Below are 25,743 nucleotides of genomic sequence, written 5' to 3'. Positions count from 1 at the left end.
CTGGCACCTTATCAGTAGATGAAAGGACCTAGTTTCCCTTCGTGGTTTCAAAAAAAGCAATCACTGGCTATGTCAAGGGGCAGCTTAGGTCCAGAAAAACAAATAAAATTCTGTGTCTGGATCCCATGGAATACTTAACAGATAGTGAAGGGAGTGGGAGAGGATGACGCCGACTCACCTGCCTGTTTTTCTTCATTTGGCATCTTCACTGGTTGGGTTCTGGGGAGACCAGGCACTCAGAAGCTGGGAGCAAACGTGACCAGCAGCCCTCCTGGTCTGACCGATCTGTGGGACACAGTCTGGGGAAAAGCATGCTGTGTACACCCTGTCTGGGTCTGGAGACACCAACTGGAAGGAATTCAGCAGCTGCAGGTGCTGACTGAAGTGGCATTCAATCAGCACCAACCAGCCTAAGTTGGCCCTGGCCAACTCACTCTGTTAAATACGGTTCTGCAGGGATGAAGTTGAGACTCTAGCACCTAAAACCTCAATAGGCTGCAGAGCAGAATCTCTCCCATCACCCAGAGGTGGCTGGGATGGAATAAGATTCATTCTTTATCTATCTGATAACAATTCATTGAGGATCTGCTATGTGCCAGGCACCCCCATGCAAGGCATTGGGGCCATTGGTCAGCGAGGTCAGATATGGGGTCCTCCTCTCGTGGAAAATGCAGACCCCTCCAAAAAAACCTCACACAGATAAATGTAGAGCTGCAGCTGTGACAGACAAGGTGCCACAGGGCGGTGGGGACAGGGCTGCAGGAGCCTGTTAATGAGGGGATCTACATAGTGAGAGAGGTCAAGGGAGATTCTCCGAGGAAGTGATGGTCAAGGTAACACCAGAAGAATGGAGAGTGTTTTGGAAAAGTATGGAGCACTTGGGCAGAGAAGTAGTGTCTGCAAAACCCGTGTTTTGGAGGGAGCACAGCTCCCCCTGTGTGGCCACATTGCAGAGAGAGTTGGGGAGCCAGGCTCCAGAGGGCTCCAGAGAGGCAGGCAGAGGCCAGACTGTGGATTTGGGTATTATCCTAAGAACGGTAGGAAGCCATTGCAGGATTTTAAGCAGGGGGGTGACCTGATCGGATCTTCACTTTACAAAGATCGCTTTGGCTGCTCTGTGATGAACAGATGGAAGCAGCTTTGGAGCAAAAACAGGAAGAAGATGAAGGCTTAGGAGGGTGGTCCAGGCAAGAGATGAAGCAATGATGCTGCTGGAGATGGAGAGAGTGGACAGAATGGAGGAAAAATCAACGGGCATGATGCTGAATTGAATGTGGGGCGGGGGTAGGCTGAGGGGAAGGGGGGACCAGGATGATGCCCACACTTCCTGAGCTGCTGCTTTTCTGAAGTGATGGCCTCTCACTGGAGGCACCGCGGGGTTCCCTCACCACTGAGAAGCACTGCAGGGCAGCATGCTCATGACCTTCTCAGCTCCTAGAGCAGGGCTGGCAAAAGCCTTCTGTAAAGAGCTAGAGAGAAAATATGTGTGGTTTTGAACAAATGACCAATAGGATTGGCCCTTCAGGCTGTAGTTTGCTGACCCCTGCCCAAGAGAACCTAGAGGAATGTGAAAACTAGACTGACCTCCTGGATTCCCCAGTCCCAGTGAGCTGGAGTATTCCGGTGAAACAAGATGTTCGGGTCAGGGGGAGACTCCCAGAGCTGAAGCTGGGCTGATAAGATAGACCTCCAGCTTCCCCAGGCCTCCTCAGGGCCCCAAATACCTTCCAGAAAGGAAACCTGGACAAGACCTTACTATAAATATTCATCTGTATTTGTAGCAGAATTTTTTTTTAAACACCAAAAGGGTACACAAGAAACTAGTAAGTGCTTATCTATAGGCCTGGGAGTGGGAATGAGACTTTCACATGTATACATTTTTATATCACTTTGGTTTGTGAACCATAGAAATATATTACTCAAGTATTAGCTACTTGAAAAAATTAGTAAACATATTTCTTCATAAAGCACCCTCTGTTTCTCTACAGATAGAAATGTATCTAGTTGCCTTCCATTAGGATTTTTTTTTTGTTATTTAAAAGTACCGATATTTATCCTAAAATCACAACCTAAAATTAGCCATGGGACAGATTTTAAGCACAGCTCCATTGCACAGAGAACTGCAGATTTATCTGGTGAAAAGTTCACAGAAGTACCCTTTTCTGGTTTGGTTCTCAGGCTTGCTCTCAGTCTGCTTCCAACTCCTCCTCAGGTGTTTTCAACAACTCCCCATCTTCGGGTAACAGCACTCACTTTTACTTGGGGACCCACCCCTGGTGCATTGGAGACCGTCAGCTGGGACTGTCAATCGAGAGGTCCCGCCCCACCATATGTTGGTCATGTGACCCAGGCTAAGCCAATCAGATTACTCCTCTCCAGAATGCGGCAGGAGCGGGTCCTGCAGACAAGGAAAAATAGTGAAGGTGCCTTGATCGGGTTTTCTGTTAGTACCTGTTGTCTAGCTTTTTGGGGCAACTCTTTCAAAGGTATGATTATTTGACCTCTGTTTCGATTTTAATTGATTTTTTTTACCCTAAGTTGGCCAGAATCCACTTTTGTGACTTGATACTGATGAAGGGATCCTGCTTAAACATCTCCACTATCTCCCTGTGGCCTACAATACAAAGAGCAGACAGGACATATAAGTCCCAACAACCTCTAGGCCGGCAACCCCTCACTCCCACCCTTCGTCCCCACCAGGCACTCTCTGCTTCAGCACCGCTAGAATTTCTGCTCTTTCTCCAAATGCATCCGTATACACCTCTGTGCTGTGTTCTCACCGTGTCACCTGAAAAAGTCCCTACTGATCATTTGGGGCAGCAGATTGTGGTGTATCAGGGTGCCAGTCCTGATGAAGACAGGCTCGTTATCCGGCAGTTGCTTTTAGATAAACCCTGCTCTCCAAGTGTGAGATTAGCCAGGCTCTTTGCCCTTGAGAAACACACCAGAATCTACCACAACTCTGGGATCCCCTGAGCCCATTTCAAAGATCCAAAATGATAATGTTGTGGATATGACAGCACTGAATTAAAGCGTTTCTGCCAGCTGACCTCTATTCCTTCAAGGTCTTGATTTTCTCATCTGTAAAGTGAGGATATGAATTCTGCCAGCATCACAGGGAGGATTTATTCATATATTTAACAAACACTCTAGACTGGACACTGTTCTAAATGCTTTACATATATTAATTCATTTAATTCTCATAATAACACTATAAGGCAAGTACTATTATTATCCCCATTTTGCAGATGAAGAAACTGAGGCATGGAGAGTTTAAGTTAGTCATCCAAGGTTGAAATGGTATGGGGATGAAATGAAAGACTGCATGGGAGTTACTTAGCACAGGGCCCAGGAGATAATACATGTTTTGTAAAATGGTAGCTATTTGTTATGGACTGAATTGTGCAACCATCCCCCCAATTCATATGTTGAAATCTTAGCCCCCAATGTGATTGTATCAATATTTGGAGTTAGGGCCTTAAAGAGGTAACTAAGGTTAAATGAGGTCATAAAGGAGGGGTCCTAATCCAATATGACTGGTGTCCTTATAAGGAGAAAGAGAGGCACCAGGGATGGGTACACTCAGAAAAAAGGCCAGGTGAGGGCACAGCAGGGTGGCCATCTGCAATCCAAGGAGAGAGACCTCAGGAGAAACCAAACCTGTCAACAACTTGGTCTTGGACTTCCAGTCTCCAGAACTGTGAGAGGTATATTTCTGTTGTTTAGGCCACCTCATCTGTGGTATTTTGTTATGGGAGACCTAGTGGACGAATACACTATTGAAGAAGACCCCACCTTGTGGTGGAAATCACAGCTGCTTTTTCAGTGCTCATGTGACAACATCACCCCAGGATGTAATCTCCTTTAGGGAGTCCCTGTCCCATTAGGATAGAGTCAAACATCCTTTGCAAGATATACTGGGCCCTCCAAAATAACACTCCAAATTCATCTTCTGTCACCCCATCCACTCTCACCCTCTGTCCAACCACAACAAACTTCACACTTCCCTAAACATGCCAGGCCTTTGTATATACTATTGCAACCACTTATGTCCTCCTCCTGCCATGCTCTCACCCATCCCACTTTGCTGGTGAACTCCTCTGCATGCTGCAAGACCCAGCCTTGGTATTTCCTCTGAAGCTTTCATTGAACTGCCCAGGCAGAGTTGGATATTTCCTTCCCTGTGCCACTACCACACCTTGTACACAGTTCTGTTATATTACATTCTAATTGTTTGCCCTCATGTCTCTCTCATTAGAATTTTGAACTCCTTGAGGTCAGACTATGTGCCTAATTTACTTAGGGGTCTCTAGCATAGTGCCTGACACAGGGTAGATGTTCAGTGGATGTTTAATGATGCAGTAAGTGAAAGAGCACCTGAATCCAGGTTAGTTTATTCTCCCTCCCATGAAAAACTATAAAGCCAATCTTGATCCATCTCAAATAAGATTACTGCTGGGAAGGCTCTAAGAAATTCTGCCAGATTAAAGAGAGTAGACATCTCTCTAAGGAATTCTACTCAAACTAATTCTCAAGCTCTTTCTTTTGGCTTCCTTGGGTGGTATATTCTCACCTAACTCTGGTTCCTGCAAGGCTGTCACTATGGCATATACAGCCTCTAAGAGAGCCCCCAGTGTTCCCCCCTCCCAGTAGTCATGACCTTCTTTAATCCCTTCCCTTTGAGTGTGGGCTGTATTTACTGATTCACTTCTTATGAACAGAATTGCATAAGTGATGCCATGTTGCTTCTGAGATTAAGTTATAGAAAGACTGAGGTTTCCATCTTGGGCATTCCCTCCTGCTCTCTCTTGGATCACTTGCCCTGGGGAAAGCCAACTGCCATGTCACACAGCATTCTGTGGAAAAGCCCAGGTGCCAAGGGCCTGAGGCTTGCCAACAGCCACATTAGTGAGTTTGGAAGCAGATCCATATTCCCTCCCAGTCTAGCCTTCAGATAAGACCAAAGCCCAAGTCAACAGTTTGACTTCAGGCTCATGAGAGACCTGGAGCCAGAGGCACCTACCCAAGCTGCACATGGATTCCTGACCCACAGATGCTGTGAGATAGATGTTTGTTCCATTAAGTTGATAATTTGGGGGATAATTTGTTGTATACCAATAGATAATGAATACAGCCACCAAATGGACCCTCCCACAAGGGCAAGTGCAAGTTAGACATCCTCTCTCTTGCTTTTCAGCCCTGGATTTGGATCCCTAGGCTTAGGGCTTGATGAGACATAGATTTTTATAGACATCATTTTCTCCATCATCATTGCCATCTTCATCATCATCGTCTCTAAGATCTATTGATGTGCTATGTCCCAGGTGCTGCACTTAGTGATTGACATGCATCATCTTCCTTAAATCCTCACAATGACCTTGTGAATTGAACTTATAAGGAATGGTACTTTGGTTGCAAGAAACAAAAACTGACTGTAGGTAACTTAAGCCACAGGGAATTTCCTGGAAGTAAATGGGGACCAGACCCTCTAAGGTAGACTCTAGACTATAACTAGGGCTGGAAGTAGGCAGGGACCAAGGTACCTCCACAGCCTAGGAAAGAGGAAGCACAACTAAGATAGTATAGCCTGATGTTTAAAAGCATGGGCTCTGGGGGCTTCCCTGGTGGCACAGTAGTTGAGAGTCCGCCTGCCGACACAGGGGACACGGGTTCGTGCCCCGGTCCGGGAAGATCCCACATGCCACGGAGCAGCTCGGCCCGTGAGCCATGGCCGCTGAGGCTGCGCGTCCGGAGCCTGCACTCCACAACGGGAGAGGCCACAACAGTGAGAGGCCCGTGAACTGCAAAAATAATAATAATAATAATAAATAAATAAAAGCATGGGCTCTGGAATCAGACTCACTGGGTTCAAATCATAGCCCTGCTGCTTACTACTTTTGAGTTTGGGCAATCTACTTAGAGTCTGCATGCTCTGGTTTTCCCGCCTGTAAAATGAGGATAATAATAGTATGTGTCTGATGGCTTTGTTGTATGTATTATATGAGTTCCTATAATTAGTGTTTAGCACAGTGCTGGGCACTTAGTAAGTGCTCCATGGGTGTTAGTTCTTTTTATTGAGAGTCTTGTGGAGTGAGTCTGGGTAGGAAACCACCATTATAACTAAATCTAACTCCACCCATTATCAGTCACTTTGTCTTGCTGCTCAGGATTCAAATCCTAGGTAGAAAGCATCAGAAGACCCCAGCTTGTTTCCTGTGCCCACTCTATTACTGTCCCATGAATATGCATTAAATGAGAGAAAGGTTAGTCCTCAAAAGAAAACTAAGAGAGTCTAGAAATAAATCCACATATAAATAGTCAAATGATTTTCAACAAGGGGCCAAAGTAATTCAATGAGGATAAGATAATTTTCCAATAAATGGTGCAAGAACAATTGGATATCCTTGTGTAAAAAAATGAACTTAGACCCTTACCTCATACCACACACAAATATTAACTCAAAATGGATCATGAGCTAAAATTTCTAGAAGAAAACATAAAAGATAGCTTTTGTGACCTTGGGTTAGGCAAATATTTCTTAGATATGACATTAAAAGTACAATCCATAAAAAAAAAATTAACAAATGACACTGCGTCAACATTTTAAACTTTTGCTCTTTAAAAGATACCACTATGAAAAATGAAAAGGTAAGCCACAGACTGGAAGAAAATATTTGCAAAACACATAACCGATAAAGGACCTGTATCCAGAATAATGAATGCCTATAACTCAGTAGGAAGAAGACAAGCCAATTTTTTTTAATTGGCAAAAGATCTGAATAAACACTTCACCAAAAAAAGATATACCAATGGATAATCAGAGTATGAAAAGGTGCTCAACACCTTTAGCCATAACAGAGATGCAAATTTAAACCACAACATACCCTTTAGAATGGCTAAATTAAAAAGTCTGACAAATCAAGTGTTAGTAAGAATATAAAGCAACCGCAATCCACATGTTGATGGTGGGAATGTAAAATGGTACAACCACTTTGGAAAATGATTTGGAAGTTTCTTTAAAAGTTACTTACCGTACAACCCAGCAATTCCACTCCTAGGTATCTACTCGAGAGAAATGAAAATATGTGCCCACACAAAGACATCCACACAATTGCTCACAGCAGTTCATAACAGCCCAAAACTAGACAATCCAAATTACTTATGAATAGGTAAACAAAATGTGCTATTTCCATACCAGCAATAAAAGGGAACAAACTATTGCTACATGCAACGACATAGACCTCAAAAAGAGTATGCTAAGTGAAAGAAGTCAGACACGTAGACTACATACTACATGATTCTATTTACATGAAATTGCTAGAATAGACAAACCACAGAGATGGAAAACATGTCGGTGGTTGCTAGAGCTGGAGGTAGCAACTGGGACCGACTATAAATGGGAATGAGGAAACTTAGGGGAGTGATGGAAGTATTCTGAAACCAGTTTGTGGAGATAATTGTGCAGTTATATAAATTTGCTAAAAACTCATTGAACTGTACATTTAAAATGGCTGAATTTTAATGTATGTAAATCATACCTCAATGAAGCCTTTAAAAAATTAGTGATAAACTCTGAAAAAAAGAAAGAAGATTAAACTAATGTGGGAAGAGAAGGACGCTTGGCTGGGAGAGAAAAACACACACGTATTATCCCATTAGGAAAATCAGGAACAGCAACTTGCCTGATGTCATACAGCTAGTAAGTGACAGAACCCACATGCAAACCTCAACTCTTTGACCCCAAACCATGCTCCTTACCCCTCCACTAAGCCAACCTTCTCGCCTTATCACACAACTTGTCTCCAGTCAGCTCCCACTCACATCCCCACGTGACCAGAATATTCGTCCAAATAGTTTGTAAGCAAGAGGCACTCCAAGGTCTGATGTCCTCAGACAGTTCATTTAAGTTGCAGTTGTTACTTTTCCATGAGCTTGGAGTGCTAGGGTTGATTTGGTGCTTTTTGTATATTGCTCATCTGGCAGAGAATTACTACTCTGCTCTACAAGTTCCCACAGATGGCTTTATTTTCCATTGCTATTAAATTGGTTTTGAACAAGACATAATTCTTCAAGTGCCTAGTGAGTTCTCTGGGTTTGCTCAGGCAAGATTCCATAAAAATGTAAATAATCAGAACACTTCTGGGATTATTTATCACAACTGACTCGTGGCTGTAAATTTATGTATTAATTTCAGCTGTGAGCTTCAGTGGGAAAAAGATGAACAGTTGAAAATAGACTCTCCCACCTAACACCCTCTTTATGTCCCCATTTCCCTTTGGCTTCCAGGGAACATACTGTAGAATGGGCCACAGATCTGAGTCTGAAAGATATTGGACAGAACTGAAAAGAAACCAGGTAGGAAAGAATCATCCATAGGCCACAGGCTCGTCTCTTACAACTCTCCCCCTTGCTCTTGGAACTCTTGTCACACTAGACTTTTTTCAGTTCCTCCTGCTGATTCCTGCCTCAGGACACTTGCACATGCTCCCTCGGCTTATAATGGTCTTTCCTCCCTTTTTTGCCTGGTTCAATCTTATCATCCTTCAGCTCTTAGCTTAGCATAACTTGTTCAGACAAGCCTTCCATGCCCACCCATTCACCAGACTTAAAGTCTGTCTCACCTACTCGACTGTAAACTTCTATAAACTTCATGAGAGTTGGGACCATGTCTTTATCACCTACATCCCCAGAGTCTGGCCCAGAGTGGAAGATGGATGAATATGAGTTGAATTAACTAATGGGTCCACTTGGAGTGGGAGAACATAGCAGTGCTCTCAGTGCCCTGCCCACATGCCATTTCTGCACATAAGCACAAGTGTGCAGCCCCAGATCCCTTCACCACTGTCTGCACACAAGCACAGGTGTGCAGCCCCAGGTGTGCTTTCACTTAGCCAAGACCTGCATCTCATTGTCAAGGACTGGTCTCACTTTGTCTGTGTGTGCCAAGAGCTTGCAGTGCCTAGGAATTTATGTTCCTTTTAGGGGAAAACCCTTAACCAATTAGTGATGGGTACAGGCTTATAAACTTGCCTGCTCTCTTGTCTTAATGGGACAACCATGAGGGGTAATCTTGCTGCCCCCAGGGCTCCCCTGTGGGACAGAGCCACACCGACCTTCCATGGGTCCTGGCTTGATGACACCACACTCTCCTGGCCTCTGCCTGTCCCCACCCCACTTACTCACTCTTACCAGTGTTCCCCGAGAACTCCTCCTAATAAATCACTTGTACACACAGCCTCATCTCAGGGTCTGCTTCTGGGAAACCCACCCTAAAACAGAGACCCTTCTGCTGGAAAAGTTTCTCGCTGAGCTGTGATTAATATCATAAATTTTAGCGCATGAAGCACTCCAAGCAGCCAGACCATTTGCTGATTCACATGAGGATAGGTCTTGCCAATAACTCTCTAACTGGCGAGGGGGAGTCATGTCCATAGAGGGGGGAATGCTAACCCCCTTCATGTTTGAACCTTCACCCCCATAACCCAGTACCCCATTGAAAAGGGATCAGGAAGCTGGACCCCTGGCATCCCAACCAATCTGGGCAGGGGAGCCTGTTGGCTAGACTGATTTCTGGGGAAACAAGATCATCTCTACCCGCTCCTTCTCCAGGATTTCAGCTGAGGCCAAGGCAGGGGGAGACCAGGCTTATATATGGGGAGGAGGGAGGGTCCCTCTGGCTAGAGGATCTTAGGGGGACGCGGGTACAGGCTGTTAAGGTCTATGCAGTAAGAATGCCTTCAGCTTTAAGGAACAGAATATCCAATTAAACGAGGCTTAAAAAATAGGGGCATATTTATTGAGGAATTTGCTACAAAGAGAAGTAAGAGGGTGTTATGAGAGAGAAAATTTGAGGAAACCTATATAGATGGGGTGGGCAGAAAGTCCTCTCTGAGGAGGTACATTAAATTCAAGGCCAGAGATGAAAAGAAGTCATCTCCATCAGGAGGAGTAGCATGGTTGGCTAGATATAACAAAGATGTCCATGTCCTAATCCCCAGACCCTCTGAATCTGTTACCTTGCATGGCAGAAGGCAGTTGTGATTAAGTCCGGGACAGTGAAGTGGGGAGATTATCCCGCACATTCACTGGACCCACTGTAATCACAGTCCTTATAAGGGAAAGTGGGAGGCAGTAGAACCAGAGAAGATGTGACAATGGAAGCAGAGGTCAGAGTGATCCGCCCATGAGCCAAGGAATGCAGGCAACCTCTACTTCTGGAAAAGGCAAGGAAACAGATTCTCCCCTGGAGCCTCCAGAAGGAATACACCTTGATTTTAGCCCTGTGAGACCTATTTTGGACTCATGGCCTCCAGAACTGTTAGATAAGAGATGTGTGTCATTTTAAGCCACTAAGTTTGTGTAATTTGTTACAGCAGCAAGAGGAAACTAATACAGACTTTGTCTTAGAGGGAAGTTGTGTACAAAATCCTGAGGCAGGAGGGATTTTAGTGTATTTGAGAAATATGAAGGTGACCAGTGTGGCTGAGCCCCGTAATAAGGTGAGAGAGGTGGGTGGAGCCTTGTAGACCACCAGAAGAAGTTTGCATTTTATTCTAAGATTGATGGGAAGCCTTGTAGACCACCAGAAGAAGCTTGCATTTTACTCTAAGATTGATGGGAAGTCATTAAAAAGTTGTATTATAATCTACTCTCCATTTTTCCGAGATCACTCTGGCTGATAAGTGTAGAAACAGGTGGGGGTGCTGCGGTGAGGACTGGTTAAGAGCAGAGGCATGGAGACCAGTCAGGAAGCGGTCCCGTAATCCAGGAGTGAGATGGTGATGGCCTCCACCAAGGCAGTAGGGTTGCAGATAGGAGATGGCTGCAAGATATATTTCAGACACTGATTTATGGGCTCTGAAAAAATCAAATAAAATAATTTGGACTTCTTAATGCCAGAGGTCCTCTGATCAAATTAAAGCCAGCTTTTCAGAGACCACATGTTGGCTCCTGACAGTGACAAAACAAGGTCGCCACAGAAGTAGTCCCCAGAGGAGGGACTCGAGGATGCTCTGATACAGCAGAAGGGTTAGAAAGAAAATGTATGTCTTCCTAAAGGTCCAGAGCAACAAATGACTACCTAGCGAGAAAGAAATTTAGCCAAAGTGCAAAAGGATGGTCTGGCCACATTATGGACACTTGCAAAGTCAGAATTCTATTCATGGGGACAATGACTTATTCTCCTAAACAATGAAAAAGTCCTGACCTGTCTGAGTTCCATGAAAACCTCTAGCTCACCCCCAATTTGAAGTTACAAAAATGAGCATGGATCCTTCAGGAATTCAGATTTGATGTGAAGTATTATATATCCAAAGACCTGCCAACAGATGTCACAGAGTTTTGGAAATGTTAAAGACTCATGCCTACTGACAGAAGTGTTAAGTAGAATCGGAATTCTGATTTTATTTTTAGGCCAGGAGGGAGACAGTGTTGTCCTGGGGTGACCTTCCTGAGTGACTTTTTCTCCTCACAAGAAACAATATTTATAATGATGGCTCTAACAACAAAGCAACAAGAAAGCTCACATTTCTGGGCTTCTCTGGTGGCACAGTGGTTGGGAATCCACCTGCCAATGCAGGGGACACGGGTTCGAGCCCTGGCCCGGGAAGATCCCACATGCTGCAGAGCAACTAAGCCCGTGCACAACTACTGAGGCTGTGCTCTAGAGCCCATGAGTCACAACTACTGAGCCCGCGTGCTGCAACTACTCAAGCCCACAGACCTAGGACCCGTGATCTGCAACAAGAGAAGCCACCACAATGAGAAGACAGCGCACCACAAGAAAGAGTAGCCCCTGCTTGCTTCAACTAGAGAAAGCCTGTGCGCAGCAATGAAGACCCAACGCAGCCAAAAATAAAGCTCACATTTCTTGAGCACTTACTATGTACAACAATCCTAGAGACCTATTATTACCCCCCATGTTAGACATCAGGAAACAATCCTAAGAAGTAACATAATTTGCCAATGTCATGCAAGAAGGCTGTGGAGATGGGTTTAACTACCAAATCAAGTTCTAAATCAGGGATCTGTGAACCAAGGCCTAAGGGCCAAACCTCGCCTGCCACTTGTTTTTGTAAATTAAGTTTTATTGGAACACACCCACACCCATTTGCTTCCCTATGGCTGCTTTTGCAGTCCAAAGGCAGAGCTGAGTAGTTGCAACCACATGTCCCACAGAGCCTAAAGTATTCACTATCTGTCCCCTTACAGAAAACGTTTTCCAGTCCCTATTCTAGATCCTGCATGACACTGGGAGCATTTCCTCATAACTCACCCTCTTCCACACCATCCACCCCACCCACAAGCTAGAGGCTGTTTCAGATCATTGAATGAGACAGCCGGCATCCTTCCACTTCCCGGCTGCCTCCCACTCCCACAGTTAGCCAGGTAAAATCCCTGCCATCCCTCCTCCTCAGCCTGCTCCGTGGTTTCAGGGACAGGAGAAGAGGTGGGGTGAGTGCCCTGCACCTCCAAGGCCAGTGCTACACCTGAGAGAATGAGCCAGAGACTCACTTGGGGGAACACACCCCCCGGACATGATTTACTCTTCCAGCCAACCATAAAGACCTGACCCGAGTAAGTTGGGTGAAACACCCATCCCAGGCATGATTTCTATTACATGAAGCCTTTCCACTGGGGGTCCTCATAGAAACTCCACACAGCCAGGGGGATGGGGAAACAAGGACAGGGTGACTAGCGTGATTCTGACCATCTTGCAGCCCTGCCCCAAAGCCAACAGGAAGAGATGCAAAGGAAAGATGGTGGTCCGAGTCAGGCAACTGTACTCACGCCCTGTTCTCGCCTTACTTGTTCCGTGTTGTTCCTTCACTCCAGCTTCCACACTCCTCTTTGATTTTTTAAAGATTATCTTTGCATCATTTGTTTTCCGCTTACCACTTTTGCTGACTGTTAAAGTTATACGTGGTTAAGTATCAGATCCACTTACCTGGTTCTGAATTCTTGTTCTGTTTTGTTCTGGTTTGGGTTTTTTGGGCCGCACAGCGTGGCAGTGTGCAGGATCTTAGCTCCCCGACCAGGGATTGAACCCAAGCCCCCTTCAGTGGAAACGCAGTCTTAACCACTGGACCGCCAGGGAAGTCCACCGGTTCTGAATTCTTGAGCCATGACATCCTGGTTCATTACTAGGGCTTTGTAATAAGTTATTTATATCTGGAGTTTCAAGTCCCCTGTTATGACTCTTTTCTCACACTGTCCTAATTGAACCATAGAATTATTTTATTAAGCTACTAAAAAATGTAAATTCCAGGGATTAAGTCTGTAAGCTAATTTTGGAGGAATTTAAATCTTTAAATGCTTTAGGTTCTCATTCAAGGAATTAATACAATTCTTTATTTTAACCATCTGTATTGCTCAGCACATTTTTACAGTTTTCTTCATGCCCAGCTCTGGTTACAAACAGTCTGGTTATTTTATATTTTGTTGCTACTGAAAGTAAGACATTTAATGATAGTTTTCTTACTGGTTATTGAGTTTTAGATGTTTATATGATATCAACTGTGCTCCTAAACTGTCCTATTGAAGTTGTTAAAGTTCTTATCTTATATCACTTATAAATGATACATTGGTCTCTTTCTTTCTCATAGCTGTGTCTCTTATTTCTCTGTACACCATATGGTCATTGGTCAAGTATGTCACAACACACTTGACCAATGCAGAGTTGAGTGTATTAGCTTGCTAGGACTGCCATAACAAAATACCACAGACTGGGTGGCTTAAACAACAGAAAATTGTTTTCTAACAATTCTGGAGGCTTAGAGTCCAAGATCCAGGTGTTCACAGAGTTGGTTTATTCTGAGGTCTCTCTCCTTGGCTTGTAGATAGCTGTCTTCTCCCTGTGTCTTCACATGGTCATTCCTCTGTGTCCTAATGTCCCCTTCTTATAAGAACATCAGTCATATTGGATTAGAGCCCATCCTAGTGACCTTATTTTAACTTAATTACCTCTTTAAAGACTGTATCTCCAGATACAGTCACATTCTGAGGTAATGGGGCTTAGGATGTCAACATATGAATTTGGGGGACACAATTCACCCCATAACAGTGAGCAACCTTATCTCTAATGGGAATGCATCTGATGTTTCAACAGCAAGTCTGATGTGCACCTTGTTTAAAACAGATACTTTTTGGTTTTTTTTTTTTTTTTTTTTTTTTGCGGTACGCGGGCCTCTCACTGTTGTGGCCTCTCCTGTTGCGGAGCACAGGCTCCGGACGCGCAGGCCTAACGGCCATGGCTCACGGGCTTAGTTGCTCCGCGGCATGTGGGATCTTCCCGGACCAGGGCACGAACCCGTGTCTCCTGCATCGGCAGGCGGATTCTCAACCACTGCGCCACCAGGGAAGGGAAGCCCCTAAAACAGATACTTTTATCATGCTTTTATTCCTAAATTTTCAAAGAGCTTTTTATCAGGAATGAATCTCAAATTCTATTGAAAATGTCTTTTTGGTATCTATTGACATGGGGTGTTTTTGACCTATTTCTGTGATGTAATGTGTTAATAGATTCCCTGTTATGAAATAGTTCTTGATCAGCATTCAGAATATATAAAGAAATCCTACAAATCAGTAGGAAAAGGATTCTTTAAATCTAGTATAAATTAGATAAAAGCATATAAACAGACAATTCAGAAAAAAGAATACACTTCTGATCAATGAACATTGAAAAATCTCCACCTCGCTAATAATCAGGGAGATGCAAATTCAAAGGGGAAAGAAATCCCATTCTACACAAGGGTTAGCAAGGATGCAGAAGACAGAACTCACACCCTGCTGATAGGAGAGGAGGCTGCTACAACAAGCAAGCGGCGAAAGGTACACAATGCTTGCTGTAATACTGTTTATATAACCACCAAAAAGAAGGAAATAACCTGAATGTCCATGTGTAAAAAATAATAGATAAATAAAATATGGTGCATTTATACAATGAATGAGCTAGATCTGCTTGTATCAACGTGAATAAATCTTAAGAAAGTAATGCCAAGAGAACAAAAGCAAGTTCTGGAAGGACACATTTAGAATAAAAGAAGTTATGGAATTTTGAGGACGTACAAAATAATGTGTAGCTAAATATTTATGGACACATAAAAGTTGTAGAGATACCAGATTCAGATTAGGAGGATAAATACCAACTTCAAATAGTTGTTATCACTGGTGTTTGCAAGGGGTGAGGAGGGATTCAAGAAGGACGGGAGGAAGGGAGGGAGAGGATGGAGTCCAGAAGCACAAAAAGGGCACCTCAACTAATCTATATGATTTTATTTTATTTCTTTTTAAATAAAATGATCTGAAAAACAAAAGTCTGTGCATTCTGGCTGAATCCGACTTGGTCATGGTGAATGATTCTATTAATGTATTATTGAATTCTGTTTGCTATTACTTTATTTATAGTTTTTCGTCTAGTTCCTTGGTCTGCTGTTCTCTCCTTTTTTTCTACTATATTCTTCAAGATTGGATTTCAGGGTTGTTTTATCCTCATAAAATGAATTAGAGAGTTTTCCATGCTTTTTAATAATCTGGAACCATTTGTCAATTATAGGTATAATCTGTTACCGGAAAGTGTGAAAAAAACACATTAGAAAAATTTCTGTTCAAGGAGGTTATTTTAGAGCTACCATTTAGTAACACTTTAACTTTTTTATTTTTATATGGTTATTTTTCTCTTTGGGCTTATTACTTTTTCATGAGTCAATTTTTGTAATTCATATTTCACAAAAGAATCTGCATCGAGATTTTTTTCATTTCTTTACAAAGAGTTGTACATAGTAATATCTTGGTTTTTAAATCTCTCACATGCCTTCTAGAGTTCCTCATCATTTTAAATTTTATTTGTTTTGGTTTTTTTCCCCTCTTCAGTCAGTTTGCCAGAGGTTTATCCATATTATTGGCTTTCTTCCAAGAGTCACCTCTTGGATGCATTTATCATAGCTTGAGCTGGTGTGTTTTCAAATCCATGGATTTCTGCTTTGTTCTTGAAAAGATTTATTTTTCTTTACTTCCTTAAGATTTGTTGCCAATTTTCATACTTCTTGATTTTAAAGCTAACTTTATTCATTTTTATTTTCAACAATAAAAGCAAATGAAGGGCTTTGGTTATATCCTATAAGTTTTCATATGTATTATTCACATTCTCATTATTCTCTAAATGGTCTTTGATTGTATATTTTATTTCTCCTTTGACTCAATAATTACTTAGGAGATTGTTCTTTTTTTCCCACATTGCCATATAGTAGTAGCTGTTCAGTATTAATGTGAAAAACACAGATCACAAGGCCAGTGACGTGCCTGGCACAGTGCCCGACATGCCAGGAATATTTGCTAGATGGATATGCTGACTGATCATGACACAAACATAAACCCCCAAAAAATGTCAACTCCCTAGTTATGTCTCAAAATGTTACTGTTATATTATTCTTTCAATAATAACAATGAAGCGAAAGGGAAAATAAGCAGAGTCAAAAGTCCTCTGCCCTTTAGTCCATTACACAGTTTGAATATTAGGCCTCCATGCATGATCTATAGACAACATTAACCAACAATAGGAGGCTTCACACAACCAAATGAAACCACAAGGCTCAGACCTAATGAACAACAAAGACCTTTTGGCAACCAGGGCCCAACCTCAGGCTCTAAAGCTCCACAAGAGAACCTACGAATTGCAGGCATGGCATATATCACATTTGCTGAAATGTAAGATGCAGGCCCCCCATGCATCCAATGTGTCCATTCTTCAGATGGAAGGTCCAGCATGACCAAGGTCAATGGATGACACATCCATAAGCCAAGAATGGCCAACTTTCCATGAAAAGACCCTTGACAAGACATGCATACGCCCATATGCCCACCCTAAGATTTAATGCCACTCTGTACCTGTCCTTTGTTGTAATGTGTTTCAGGGACATGGGAACACTTTGTCCTTTTTTGTATATACTTTAACGATTTTTTTCAAACTACAATAGTAATATATGCTCACAAGACCCCTTCCCTTCAAAGTAACTAATGTCAACTATTTGGTATGTATCTTTCCATATTTTTCCTGAGCTCATGCAAACATTCATACGTAAAAAGTCACTGGAATGGATTTTCTTCTTTTTTTTTTTTTTTTTTTTTTCAAAAATGGGATCATACTATACCAATTTGCTGTTTTTACTTAAAAAGAGATTATAGGTGTATCTCCATATACTGTTTTTTAGTAGCTGCATAAAACTCCAGAATATGAAATAATATAATTTTTTCAATAATTCCCTATTTTTGGACATTCAGATTGTTTCCAGATTTTTGCAAGTATCAGATATGTTGTAATAAACATTTTTCTACTGATCTGGTATTTTTATTTCTGTTTACACAAGTTAAATGGCTGGGTCAAAGAGTATGTATATTTTAAATTTCAGTAGCTCCTTCCAGATTTCTTTTGTGAATGGTTAAAGCAATCTTACTCATTCCAGCAAAGTATGAGAGCCCTTATTTACCCCACACAATCACAAGCCATGGATTATGAATCATAAGCCAAACTGATGAATTTCTAACATGATCTTATTGTCATTTTTATTTACATTTTCCTTCCCCCATAAGAATGAGCATAATTTAGTTTGCTTATTAGCCATCTGCATTTCCTCTTCTGAAAATTGCCTAATCCTATCCTTTGCCTATTTCTTTATTGGATTTTAAAAATCTTTTCAATTTGCAGAAGTTCTTTGTAGATTAGAAAAATTAACCCCAGAGCCCTCCTCAGCACTTTTCGTGGAACTATCAAAAAAGAGGCACAGTATTTTTGCTGGGATCATTGGCATAAGAGAAATGAAAGTCTAGAGGTGCTGATGCCATCTTTGTCACTATGTGAAAGAGTGATGAAAAGAAAATAAATACCGAGAAAGTAAGTCAGGGTGGGGCATGAGAAAGAGATAATGTCCTCATTTGAATACCCAGATACAGCCATACTTGAAGCTGGAGCATTTGGCCATTGCAATTTCTCAGTGAAGAGAGCCAGTAACTTTCCTTTTTGGTTTGTGCTGGGTTTCTGTCGCTTGCAGCCAAAACATTCCTGATTGTAGTGAGTTTGCACACACTGGGACCACAGTCTGATTCTGGAACAAGAACTTACCATCCAGAAGAACTGAACATTCTAAATTCTGGGTCCAGGTAATATTTGAAATGGTCTGATCATTGTTCCCGGGTGTCCCTCAGGTTTCCTACTACATGGCAACCTATAAAGGTTTTCTGGAACAATAGCATACCAAGCCCATGGGAAGAGTTCACAGTGCACACCTGTTTATTGGTCACCAATGGAATTCAAGTCTCTTGGTTTATATCTGTACATAGATTGGACACACTTAGATGAGACCCAGTCCAGAAAAGGTGCAGAAGAAATCACTAGTTACTCTTAGAACTGCTGGATATTTGTGGAAAAGGAGTCCTTGAATCAACAGATGTGTCAGAAGGCCTATGCAGGCTAGGTCTCCAGCTGCTCATTGAAAACACAGTGCCTCCCTAAATGTGCTGTCATCATAAGGTTGATTTTTTTTTTGTCCTTTCTTAAACTATATATTGTGGGATTACTAGAGAGTGATGCAGGGAGAAGAGGAAGTAAATAAGACCATGCCTTATAAGGCTTTCTCTACTCTGGAAACCATTTTAACAGAGGGGAATCAAGAGTACCTGATGTGGGAATTCTGATTAGGTGGGAGGGCAAGATACCAAAATGCTAATAGTTTAAATAAACTTTGAACATACTATCACAGTATCACAAATGGGGTCATTTAGGCATAATATATAGGCATCCCCAATTATAACAACAATAATAGCAAGCAGTGAGAAGCAGCCACATAGCACAGGGGGGTCAGCTCGGTGCTTTGTGTCCCCCTAGAGGGGTGGGATAGGGAGGATGGAAGGGAGACACAAGAAGGAGGGGATATATGTATACATATAGCTGATTCATTTTGTTATACAGCAGAAACTAACACACCATTGTAACGCAATTATGCTCCAATAAAGATGTTTAAAAAAATAATAATAGCAAGCACTGACATTTTTAAAGTACCTGCTGTGTGCCAGACATTGAGTGAAACACTTTTTGTGAATTACTCCATTTTTTTCCCCATATAACAACCCAGTGAGGTAGGCACCAAAGCTTAGAAGAAATCAAAGCTTAGAGAGGGTCTATCAGGCATGTTCGGCTAAAGCAGCGAAACTCATTCTCAGCGGTTAACAAAATAAAAGCTTACTTATTGCTCCTGCTACGTAACCAGTGCAGGTTGGCAGGGAGGACCCTGCCCATCTTGGGCTGGTGGATGCTCTATATGAACCATGTTTCCATGATTACTGCAGCAGGAGGCAGAAACCATGGCGAATTGTGTGCTACCTCTTACACGGAACAGATGCCCATCACTTCTCCTTGCATTTCATTGACCAAACAAGTCTCACGCCCTGATCCAAGGTGGAAGGAGAGGTGGACTGCAATCCTACTTGTGCTAAGAAAAAAGAGAACTTGAAATATATTATACTGCTTTGAACTGGTCTCACCGAATACAACCAGAGAGCACAGCTGGTCTGGCCTCTTCCAGGAGCAGAGATGATTCAATAACTGCGATGCCTTCTCCTTTCTTCTCTCTCTGCGACTGCTCCAGATTAACACTGTAAAGCTGAAAGTCTCTACCTCGACCACACACACCTGACTACATCTCTATTGCTTTTGTTGTTCTTATAGCTAATGGCACTTAGATCAATCTACATCCAGCCAGAGTTTCAGAAGGAAAATGTTTTGATGTGTTCCCACCAAGTATAATCATTCTACCAGTGCAGGTCCTTTACACCTACTTGGGGAGGAGTTTTGTAGAACTCATGGTTAGGGGTGGGAGAATGGATTACGCTTTAGATTGCCTGGCGTCTGAAGGACTCCTGGAGCTACAGCAAAATGTCTATTAGTAACAAAATGTTGCAATACATGTGGCTATGTGTTCACATATTTTCTAAAAGTGTGCAAATAGAAAATGCAAGTTTCTTGAAACTCCTCCCAGAGGTCAGCTTTATTCACAATTTGGGCTACCTCTCTTTCCCCTCACTATTCCCATTTTCTGTCTATAACACCTTTCTACAGGAATTCTCATCCTTTCACTTTATTTTAATAGAACTCTTAGCCTCTTGGGCATAAAACTCTTTAAAGTGCATATTCGGTTCAGCAGGGTTGTGGGGTTTTTTTTTCCAAAGGAAGTTTAAAAACCTTCATTTCGTATTCACGAATAAATGAGAAGTGGTGTTATTTATAATTGGCTCCCTCTAATTCAGACTAAATGTAGATTAATCCTAATTGATAACACCTAAAATTTAATTAAACCTTAATAAAGAACCTGGGAAAGAGTTCTCAATAGGTGATATCAATGGTAATGTTGCACGTCGCTGCAGTCCTTGAGATAAAAGCACAATTTGTAGAAGTATTTTCGGGACTTTGTGCAAGTCCAGATACTGGTCATTATTCAAATACGACATTCATTAAAGTTGTTGATAAATCTGAGAGATGTAGTACTCCCTACAGCTCACTGATGAGAAATTTGGACCACGAGAGCTCCCAGCGACCTCTTCAACCCTCCTTCTTCTCCCCAGCCTGTTGGTCAGATGGCTGCCCAGTTCCCTGACCATGAAGCCACCCCAAGTCATTGCCAGGAGCTGCTGTCACAACCCACATTTCATCAGATAGACCCCAACAAACAGAACATCTCACTGTAGAAATCCAATTAACAATGCTACATAAACATCACCCTTTCGATCGATGCTCCCAGCACAGTCACAGTTTTATTTCATGTCCTCACGATACTTTTTTAAAGATTTATTATTTATTTATTTTATTTATCTTTGGCTGCGTTGGGTCTTAGCTGTGGCACACGGGATCTTCATTGAGGCATGCAAGATCATTGGTTGCAGTGCACAGGCTTCTCTCTAGTTGTGGTGAGCAGGTTTTCTCTTCTATAGTTATGGTGCGCAGGTTCCAGGGCACGTGGGCTCTGTAACTTGCAGCACGCGGGCTCTAGTTGAGGTACGTGAGCTCAGTAGTTGTGGCACGTGGGTTTAGTTGCCCCGCCGCATGTGGAATCTTAGTTTTCTGACCAGGGAGCGAACCCGCATCCCCTGCATTGTAAGCTGGATTCTTTACCACTGGACCACCAGGGAAGTCCCTTCATGAATATTTTATGTGTTCAGGAGTGATTGAGAACTTGATCCAAGTGTTTAACAATTGAGGCTGTTAAGTCTGACCATACATCACTGTGACAGAATGTGGGCTTTTTCAAGGGCGAAGATACAAGTCTTAACCACAGTGTAACTTACAGTTTCCTTAAATAAAAAAAAAAAAAGTAAACCTGACAGCTATGGAATACGCTATGTGCATTTATAATAGCTATTTTATATATTGTAGGGTCAACATGTTTAAACTAAATGTTTTACATTCACATGTGGTAGGGAGTCTTGTCATTAAGGTGTGTGTGATATAGAGTCCGGTTGGTTTTCTCCTAACTAGACTGCACTTGTTTTTCATACGTAGTAAACTGCTTTGTGCATTATACCTTGCATAAGTCCTCATTCTACCACATGTTAACTAACCCTCTAGCTGATAATGCAGACACTTAACAGGGAGATTTATTTATAAGGGCTGTAGAATATAATACAAGTTATACACACCAGCATCATCTGTTACTAATATAGTAGTTAGTGCAGCTTTTCTTTGTGTTGTGCTTGGTCTCATATTTTTCTCTACCAAGAGGGAACAATACTGAACTTCTTTTCCTGGTGGAGTTTGTATTATAATAATCCTTAGGGTAAATTTGCTATGGTGGAGGGACACACAGCTTCAGCTCATGGAACCTCTGACAGTTAAAATGGTGTCATCTGGTATAAGGTCCTGGGAAAAAAATCACTTCATAGAGACGGCTTTCCAAGTGGTTTTAAAATTTATCCTTCGGGCTTCCCTGGTGGCGCAGTGGTTGAGAGTCCGCTTGCCGATACAAGGGACGTGGGTTCGTGCCCCGGTCCGGGAGGATCCCACATGCCGCGGAGCGGCTGGGCCCGTGAGCCATGGCCGCTGAGCCTGCGCGTCCGGAGCCTGTGCTCCGCAACGGGAGAGGCCACAGCAGTGAGAGGCCCGCGTACCACAAAAAAAAAAAAAAAAAAATCATCCTTCTATTGACGTTTTTAGGTCAATTATGTATGTTGATAAACTTGTTTATCCAACTAAGTGTCAAAAACCTAAAAAAAAAAAAAAAAAGAAAAAAAGAAAGCATAAGACACAGACTTTGCTCTTAGGGGGTGGGACTCCCCTGGGAAGATGACGGGTTGGTCACAGTCAGTTAATGTCATTATGTCTCAGGATGTGCATTCCTTCAGCAGGCAGTCCCCCTTCCTCTACCCACTCCCCAGTGTACAGCGGGCTCACTCCATGCCACACTCTTACTAGACACTGAGGATAGAAAAATGGACCAGAGGAAGCTCCTACAAAATCATCCATGGGCGATTAAGAATTTTTGAGGCATCTGCATTTCTGTAAATGATTTGCAAGGCTTATTTAAATACATCATAACTGCCACTGAGCCATCTATCCCCAGTTCTTTTCCTTAAATGTTAAAGTCGAAAGACAGCACTCACCATCTGCTATAGCTTGAGACCTGCTCCTTCTCCCAAGGTCTCCTGACATGGCAGGCCGTGCCTGGCAGCCCCATCTGACACCAGCAACATCTAGAAGCAGCCAGAACATCTGCTGGCCTTTCCTTTGCAATAGGCAGCTGTTGTAGACTTGTCACTCTCACCTCTTAGGTCACTTCAGCCTGTGGACAATCAGGATCCTGAGTCCTAGGACATTCAGCTCAGTTTTCATCCAGTCTGGGTCCTTTTCCTTCTGGTTGTTTATTCAGATGTTTACTAAGCACCTGCCATGTGCCAGGTGTGGTTATGGTGATACCATGGAGAACAGGAAAGATGTAGCTTCTTCCCTGTGAAATAAAATCTATAAGGGAAACAAACTTTTAGTAAGTTCAGTGGATATTGGGAAGATGTACAGAGTACTTCGGGAACATAAAATAGGTAGATCCTCTCCCTTTACTTACAGCGTGGAACCCAAACAGCGCAATCTTGAATTTAAAGTTTTCTACCCACCATCTGACTCCTGGGTGAGAGGCCACGAGACTGGCTATTGGAGAAAGAGGGGCAGGAGATCCAGGAGGATCTTTCCAGCATCTGGCAGGGTACTGAGGAAAGAACACTAGGACAAGGAAAGTATGAAGGGAGAGAAAAGTACAAGAAACTGACTAAGAAATTACACACACAATGGATCCTTCCAAAGACTAAAGTTCACTTAGGAGGTCAAGATAAGAGTGAGCCCTGCAGGGTATGGAATAAGAGAGATTAGAAAAACAACCGGGGAAGATAATGGGGGGAAAGTAGCTGCAGGAGGGGACCCTTGCTATGGCTTCCGCAACACCCACCAAGAACAATGCACACATAAAATGCTGCATGAGTTGAGCCTGCAGCTTGGGAGGGTCTCAAAACACTTCAAGAATGGTATTGATTTAGGTCAGCAACTTCTCATCAGGAGATAAAGAAAAAGCAAGAACATAGGTAATTCTTCATGTGATCACACAACACAGTGCTCACGATATATTCTTTTTAAAAAAAATTTATTTTATTATTTATTTTTATTTTGGGGTGCGTTGGGTCTTTGTTGCTGCATGTGGGTTTTTCTGTAGTTGCGGCCAGCAGGGGCTACTCTTCGGTGCAGTGCGCGGGCTTCTCATTGTGGCGGCTTCTCTTGTTGTGGGGCACAGGCTCCAGTAGTTGTGGCACACAGGGTCAGTAATTGTGGCTCGCGGGCGCTAGAGTGCAGGCTCAGTAGTTGTGGTGCACGGGCTCAGCCGCTCCGCAGCATGTGGGATCTTCCTGGACCAGGGCTCAAACCCGTGTCCCCTGCATTGGCAGGCAGATTCCCTACCACTGCGCCACTAGGGAAGCCCTATATTCTTTTTTTTGAGAGGGGAGAAAAGAACAGCTTGTGGTACAGAATGCATAGTATGATGTTGGATCCTCTTCCCTGGTTACTGCCAGAACTGTCTCTGCAGGGTTAGTGCAGTGGAAGATACAAAGCCTATTATCAGAGGTTTAAAACAGGATGAGGGTAGGAAATATGTTTCCATCTTAAGGGCAAAAATCTTTCATCTGCCTGCCTATCCCAATGGGTATCACTTTTACAGTCTTTTTCATCCTTAATATCTTTTTCTATTCATACCATTATCTGGTAACAAATATTCTCTTTTCTCTTAGAATGGTTGTCACAGAATAAAAATTCTTTACTGATCTCAGATGTTCCATGCTGGACATTAAAAGGAGTCATTGCTCTTATCAGCATTCCTGTGTTGGGAGGTCAACGTGCCTTCAACTAGTGAAGGTCTTCAGCACCCTGCTGATCAGTATAGTTAATGAGCAAACCTCAAACTCCAGTAGTTCAGCATACTGAGAACTTACTTCTCATTCACATGAAAGCCCAGTGATGGTATTTCTAGTCAGCAGGCAACTTTCTTCCATGCAGTGATTCAGGGATCGAGCCTCTTTCCATGTTATGATTCCACTCCCCCCCAAGACTTTGGAATTATCTGCACCCTGTTGGTAGAGAAAGAGAAATGGAAAAGGTGCCCACTTCTTTTTTTTTTTTTTTTTAAAGTGACACACATCACTTCTTTTTTTTTTTAATTTTTTTTAACATCCTTATTTGAGTATAACTGTTTTACAATAGTGTGTTCGTTTCTCCTTTACAACAAAGTGAATCAGTTATACGTATACATATGTTGCCATAACTCTTCCCTCTTGTGTCACCCTCCCTCCCACCCTCCCTATCCCACCCCTCTAGGTGGTCACAAAGCACAGAGGTGAACTCCCTGTGCTACGCTGCAGCTTCCCACTAGCTATCTAATTTACATTTGGTAGGACACACATCACTTCTGCTCATATCCATTGGTCAGGACTAAACAGAGAGACCACACACTGAGGCACAGGATGCTGCATCATGTGGTCCCTGGATGGGAAGTTGCCTCCCAGTAAAACTTCATGCTACAGAAAGGGGATCATGAGGTTTGGGTGGATAGCCGGCCATCTGCCATAACAAATGAATTTCAAAGGCTTAGAAGATCATCTAACGAGACTCTTAAAGAAAACCATCTCCAAATGGAGGCAAAGGAAACATTTTCAGGTTTATATCTCCCAAGGCTTTTAATAACACTCCTGCTACTTGTCACAGGATGTGAGTTTTTATAGTAATGGGGAAAGGTTTTGAATTGGGAGGGGATTACACAATGTGACAAGGGTACCAGCCACATAAACCCTCAAATGAGGCTTATCTCATTGCATGGCTACTTCCATAAAGCTTGTGGACATCAGGAACTCAATAAAACATCCTGTAATTCTTTGAGCCAAATTGGTCTCCATACTCTATATTACCACTGCCCTCCAGGGCATCCTGGTGCTGCACCCATCCACATTTCCTGTCCTCGAGGCAAGAATCAGGCTTGGGAGGAAAACCTGAAGTAAACTCACAAAACATGTGTCTAATAAAGCTATTTCTTTTAAAAATATAAGCAACTGCTACTGGTCCATATGAGTACTTTTATTTTTAAAGTATTTTCGTTCAGAGGGAAGAAATGTAATTCATTCTTTTCCCCAAAATAATAAAGAAAATTGCTACTGGGAACAGTTTGGCGTTTG

The 25,743-nt window shown here is 42.7% G+C and overlaps 1 protein-coding gene across 1 annotated transcript in view; it reads right to left on the bottom strand.

Annotated features, from left to right (window-relative positions):
• Positions 1–24,566: 24,566 nt before the first annotated feature.
• OTOA (otoancorin) overlaps positions 24,567–25,743 on the bottom strand; it is a 113,602-nt gene continuing 112,425 nt past the window's right edge. The window contains exon 30 of the mRNA XM_067013969.1: positions 24,567–24,645. The gene's annotated coding sequence lies outside the window, so the exon portion shown is untranslated. The remainder of the gene's footprint in view (positions 24,646–25,743) is intronic.

This window comes from Kogia breviceps, chromosome 14 (genome assembly GCF_026419965.1).
Source record: "Kogia breviceps isolate mKogBre1 chromosome 14, mKogBre1 haplotype 1, whole genome shotgun sequence".
NCBI classification, from domain to species: Eukaryota; Metazoa; Chordata; class Mammalia; order Artiodactyla; family Physeteridae; genus Kogia; species Kogia breviceps.
The sequence above is the reverse complement of the archived record's forward strand: the minus strand, read 5'-3'. Positions and strand labels throughout refer to the sequence as shown.